This window comes from Hemiscyllium ocellatum, chromosome 10 (assembly GCF_020745735.1).
Source record: "Hemiscyllium ocellatum isolate sHemOce1 chromosome 10, sHemOce1.pat.X.cur, whole genome shotgun sequence".
NCBI classification, from domain to species: Eukaryota; Metazoa; Chordata; class Chondrichthyes; order Orectolobiformes; family Hemiscylliidae; genus Hemiscyllium; species Hemiscyllium ocellatum.
In genome coordinates, this window is record NC_083410.1 from 107,174,208 (window position 1) to 107,180,207 (window position 6,000).

Sequence of the window (6,000 nt, forward strand, 5' to 3'; positions counted from 1 at the left end):
AGGGTAGTGTCCTTGGCTCAAACATCTTCAGCTGCTTCATCAATGTCCTACCTTCCAGCACAAGGTCTGAAGTGGGAATGTTCGCCGACAATTGGACAATGTTAGCACCATTCGTGACTCCTCAGATACTGAAGCAGTCCGTGTCCAAACGCAGCAAGAGCTTTTCAAGAAGAATAATTTGATAAACATTTTCACATTTTAATTTCTTTTGTCAATTTTGAATTTTTCTTTGCAAAAATGAAGGTTATTTCTCTATTTGTTACCTTAAGGAAGCTGCCTGAACTGTTTCTGATATTCTGCTAATACATTAGTGGAAATGCCATCTCTGTTAAATTCAGTCCCTGAAGTGAGCACGTGGAGGGGTGGGGCAGGGAAAGGAGTCAATCCACTTCTCATACCTTGGGTACAATTAATCTCCTCTCACATGAGGGAGTGAGAAAGACACATCTACAACTTCAAAACAGAAAACAGGTGAGGGACACAGCTCTGAGAAGGTCCTAGTCTGGATCCGATCAGAGAAGATTCTAGATTATAGCCTTGGACTTCAGGAAGCTTGACACTACCCAGGACAATACAGAAGGGGAGACCAGTAAAACCTCGAAATGACACATAGTGGTTCGACTCATCTCATTCACTTTAAAAGTACATGTTATTAATTTTTGTTTTTTGCTTTTTACCCCATCTGTGAAAGCAGAAGTTGGTCCACACCCTAGCTGTGTGTCCAATCTACAAGATGCATTGCAGCAACTTATCCAGGCTCCTCCAACAGAGTCTTCCAGACCTGTGACCTCTACCACCTCGAAGGGAAAGGGCAGCAGAAGCCTGGAACACCACCACCTCCAGGTCTCCATCCAAGTCATACACCATCCACACTTGGAAATAAATCACTGCTCCTTCACTGTCACTGGATCAAGTATCAGAACCCCCTCCTGAACCACTTGGTGGGCATATCAGTTGTGGTACGTAATGGATATTGATCTGTATTTGATTCTGCTAGACCGTCCACTGATCTATTCAGTTGTGTTTGATTGCTTAAGGCTGTGGTTGGTGTTACAGAGTCATACAGCACAGAAACAAACCTTTGGGTCCAACCAGCCCAGGCTGATCATAATCCCAAATTAAACTAGTCCAATAGCCTGCTCCTGGCCCACATCCCTCCAAACTATTTCTTGTTTGTGTACTTACCCAAGCGCCTTCTAAACTTTGTAACTGTACCTGTATCCTCTGGAAGTTCATTCCACACACGAACAATTCCTTGTGTAAAAGAATTTCCCTCATATCTTTTCTAAATCTTTCTCCTCTCACCTTAAAAATATTCCACCTAGTCTTGAAAGTCCCCCATCCTAGGGGAAAAACGCCTGTCATTAACCCTATCTATACTCCTCATGATCTTATAAACGTCTAGCAAGCCAACCTGCTAGGATCCAGTGAATAAGTCCCAGCCAATCCTTACGATTCAGACTCTACAGTCCTGGCAACATCCTGGTAAATCTATTTCTGGACCCTTGCCAGAACAGGGCGACCAGAACTGTATACAGCCCTCCAGAAGAGGCCTCACCAACATCCTGTACAACCTCAACATAATGTCCCAAATCCTGTACTCAAAGGTCTGAACAATTAATTACATTAATAAGTAAATTAATTCACTAACTAATTACAATTCACAGACGAGTAACTGACTCGGCATAGAGAGTGAAGATTTGAGAAATCGTTTGGGGTGTGCTAAAATTTGTATAAGTTCCAAGATGTTTCAAGCTCTGCGCATAGACTGTTTGGACTTAGAACCAGAGACATCTCGACAATTGCTATGAGATAAATTAAGCACCCAATGAACAAGGCAATGACAGGATTAGCTCTGACATTACATTTACTGCAGTGTTTCCAAATGGCAGCTCATCATCACCTTGTCAAGAGCGACAAGGGTTGGATAATAATATGCTGACTCTGGCAACAATACCTACAACTTGCAAAAGAATAAAAATCAAGTGCTATAAATTATTAGAGGTCCCTTTATTGGCTGTTCTCCTCAGGGAAGATAAGAAGTGATCAAGGTGTAGAAGATGGACATTAAGCAAGCACACAACGATTGAAGCATTTTGAACCTAAAGGCTCTGAATTTAAGGTAATCAGCAGAAAAAGCAAAGGTGACCTTTTTTTTTCCCATGTGGCAAGTGGGTGCAGAAGGATGCGAGTGGTGAGAATCTGGAAAGTAAGGCCTGAGAGTGTAGAGGCAGCAGATTCAATTGAGACCTCCGAGAGAGAATCAAGTAAAGGTAAGCTCACCAGAGTCCGACACCCTTGTTAGGGAGAGACAGCTGATGGCGGCTTTCAGCTGAAGGGAGAGTTTGAGAAGGAGGAACCTCTGTGGTAATCTCGGCCAGTGTAGGAATTGAACCCACAAGTGATTGACATTACTCTGCATTAAACTAACGGACACCCAGGTCGATCAATATTGGAAGAGAAATGTTTTATGGAACTGAAGGGAACAGTCAAGCAAATAATTTTCTGGGAGTTGGTCTTGCAGAGAGCTACTTGATGAAGGGCTTTTGCCCGAAACGTCAATTTTCCTGCTCCTCAGATGCTGCCTGACCTGCTGCGCTTTTCCAGCACCACTCTGATCTAATCGCTGGTTTCCAGCTTCTGCAGTCCTCACTTTTGCCTTGCAGAGAGCTAGTAGAGACATGATGAGTCAAATGGCCTCCTGTGCTGCACTCCTTTATGGTTCTATGATTCAGTGGGGTAGATTTTTACTGTCAGAGTACAAGCACAAACACATCCGTTCCGTTTTTAAATTGCTGAGTCCTCAGCTGAAATGTTTCTCCTAATTCTTAAATTCACCATGTAATCTTGAGATCCACACCTAGAAGGAGACAATTTGTTTCTTGTCATGCAGTTTGCACTTTAACAAGCTGTTCGCTCTAATTGTCCGCACATTAGATAAACATCTCCCTTTCTGTTACTCGTAACAGAAGAACATTTGCTTGCGAAGGTTGTTGATGTCAACGTATAGAAGGCCAGCTGTTACTTGGGGATTTTTGTTTTGTTTTAATTATATCTCATAGAACAACTCCTGCCAGGTTGCCCTTTAGCTGACTGCTTCACTGCACAGATGAACCTTGGCAGAGGTTACAAGTGGAAATACCCATGCTTCCAGCCACCAGACGTCAGGTTGTGACAGTCGTGGAGGACACACTGAAAGCTTGTATTCCCACTTGGGTCCCAAGGTGGCTCAGTGGTTAGTGCTGCTGCCTCACAGCACAAGGGACCTGGGTTTGATTCCGCCCTTGGGTGACTGTCTGTACGAAGCTTGCATATTCTCTCTGTGTCTGCATGGGCTTCCTCCCACAGTCCAAAGATGTACAGGTTAGCTACTTTGTTCAGGCTTCTGTAACATTCCACCCATTGAGATTGAGGAAAATCTAACAAGAATATCCAGCTGGTTCTTTAACCTTCCAGTTAAACATCTCATTTAAAAAAGTTGTCTGCCATTTTCCACCGCATTTAAGATTAGATTAGATTCCCTACAGTGTGGAAACAGGCCCTTTGGCCCAACCTGTCCACACTGACCCTCCGAATAGTAACACACCCAGACCCATTTCCCTCTGACTAATGCACCTAACACTATGGGCAATTTAGCATGGCCAATTCACCTAACCTGCACATTTTTGGACTGTGGGAGGAAACCGGAGCACCCAGAGGAAACCCACGCAGACAGGGGAAGAACGTGTAAAACAGACAGTCGCCCGAGGTAAGAACATGTGGACTCAGCTCCACTTACCCAACCGCTCTCATAACCCTTAATACCTTTACTGTTCAAAAGTCTATCTTTGCCTTAAAAACATTCAACAAGGTATTCTCAACTGCTTCCCTGGGCAGGGAGTTCCACAGATTCACAACCCTCTGGGTGAAGAAGTTCCTCCTCAGCTCAGCCCTAAATCTTCTCCCCCTTACTTTTGAGACTATGCCCCAGTTCTAGTTTCACCCTCCAGTGGAAACAACCTTCTTGCTTCTATCTTATTTACTCCCTTCATAATTTTATACATTTCTACAAGATCCCCTCTCATTCTCCTAACTTCCAATCAGTATAATCCCAGTCTACTCAGTCTCTCCTCATAAGCCAACCCTCTCAACTCTGGAATCAAATGGTGAACCTCATCGCACCCTCTCCAGGGTCAGTATATCCTTTCTCAAGTGAGGAGACCAACGCTGTACATAGTACACCTGGAAATTAATAACGTTTAAATTTGACTTGTCAAACTTCCCTATTCTCAACCACTTTAACTTGATTTATATTAACACTCCCAGTTACCCATCCAGAAGGCAAACACATTGCAGTTATAAATCACTCCTTTCCTGCCAATTATTAAAGCATGCAGGATATCAAAGTGATGAGCAGGACGTTGTTTATTCACCAAGAAACACTTAAGTTTAAAAATGATCTGTCAATTATTGGTCAATAGGTTTAATTCATGAGATATAGAAGGCTAGATCTGCTGTGTGCAGTGCTAAGGCAGCATTAATAACTCACTAACTTGAAATTGGAGACTGAGATTAATATAACCTGGTGAAATTAATATATAATTGGACTCCTCAGAGACTAGGGAAATTCACAACACTGAGACAGTTGGGTGACTGGAAGTTGATATGCTTACAGTTAGTTAAATTTGCAGAATCTTTAGAAGGTCATTCAGGGGGTGCTCTGCTGTAGATAGCGTTAGGACCAGTCACAAATCACTCCTGAGACTATAATAGGTGAGACTATAATGACACTAAAGTCAGTGCAGTAGTTAACTGTGGAAGAATGTTGCAGGTTGCAGGGGGACTTGGATAAACTGCAGAATTGGGCTGAGAGGTGGCAAATGGAGTTCAATGCACTAAATGTGAGGTGATGCACTTTGGGAAGAATAACAGGAAGGCAGAATACTGGGTCAATGGAAAGATTCTTGGTAGTGTGGATGTGCAGAGGGATCTTGGAGTCCATGTACATAGATCCCTGAAAGTTGCCACCCAGGTTGATAGTGCTATTAAGAAGGCGTACGCTATGTTAGGTTTCACTGGTAGAGGGATTGAGTTCCGGAGCCGCAATATCATGCTGCAACTATACAAAGGCTGGTGCTGCCTCACTTGGAATATTGTGTACAGTTCTAGTCTCCCCATTACAGGAAGGATGTGGAAGCATTGGAAAAGGTGCAGAGGAGATTTACCAGGATGTTGCCTGGTCTGGAGGGAAGGTCTTATGTGGAAAGGCTGAGAGACTTGAGTCTGTTCTCATGAGAGAGCAGAAGGCTAAGAGTGGATTTGATAGAGACATACAAGATGCCCAAAGGATTAGATAGGGTGGACAGTGGAAGTATTTTTCCTAGGATGATGACGATAGCATGTATGAGGGGGCATAGCTACAAATTGAGGGGTGATAGATTTAAGACAGATGTCAGAGGCAGGTTCTTTACTCAGAGAGTGGTAAGGTGTGGAATGCCCTACCTGCCAATGTAGCTAACTCAGCCACATTAGGAAGATTTAAACAATCCTTGGATAAGCACATGAATGATGATGGGATAACATGGGGGAGTGGGCTTAAGATCAGTTCACAAGTCAGTGCAACATTGAGGGCGGAAGGGCCTGTTCTGTGTTGTATTGTCCCATGGTCTATGTTCTAGGTGGTTAGCACTGCTGCCTCACAGCACCAGGGACCTGGGTTCGAATCCAGCCTTGGGTGAATCTATGAAGGTTGCACATTCTCCCCGTGTCTGTGTGAGTTTCCTCCAGGTGCTCTGGTTCCCTCCCACAGTCCAAAGGTTTGCAGGTTAGGGTGGATTGGCCATACTAAATTGCGCTGTAGTGTTCAGGGATGTGCAGACTAGGTGGACTAGCCACAGGAAATATGATGCTCTCCAAAGATGTGGTGTGGATTCGATGGGCTGAATGGCCTGTAGGGATCCTATGAATGGGTGATATGTTACATTTACACAATTGAATAGCTGGGAACTGGTTACCATCTCT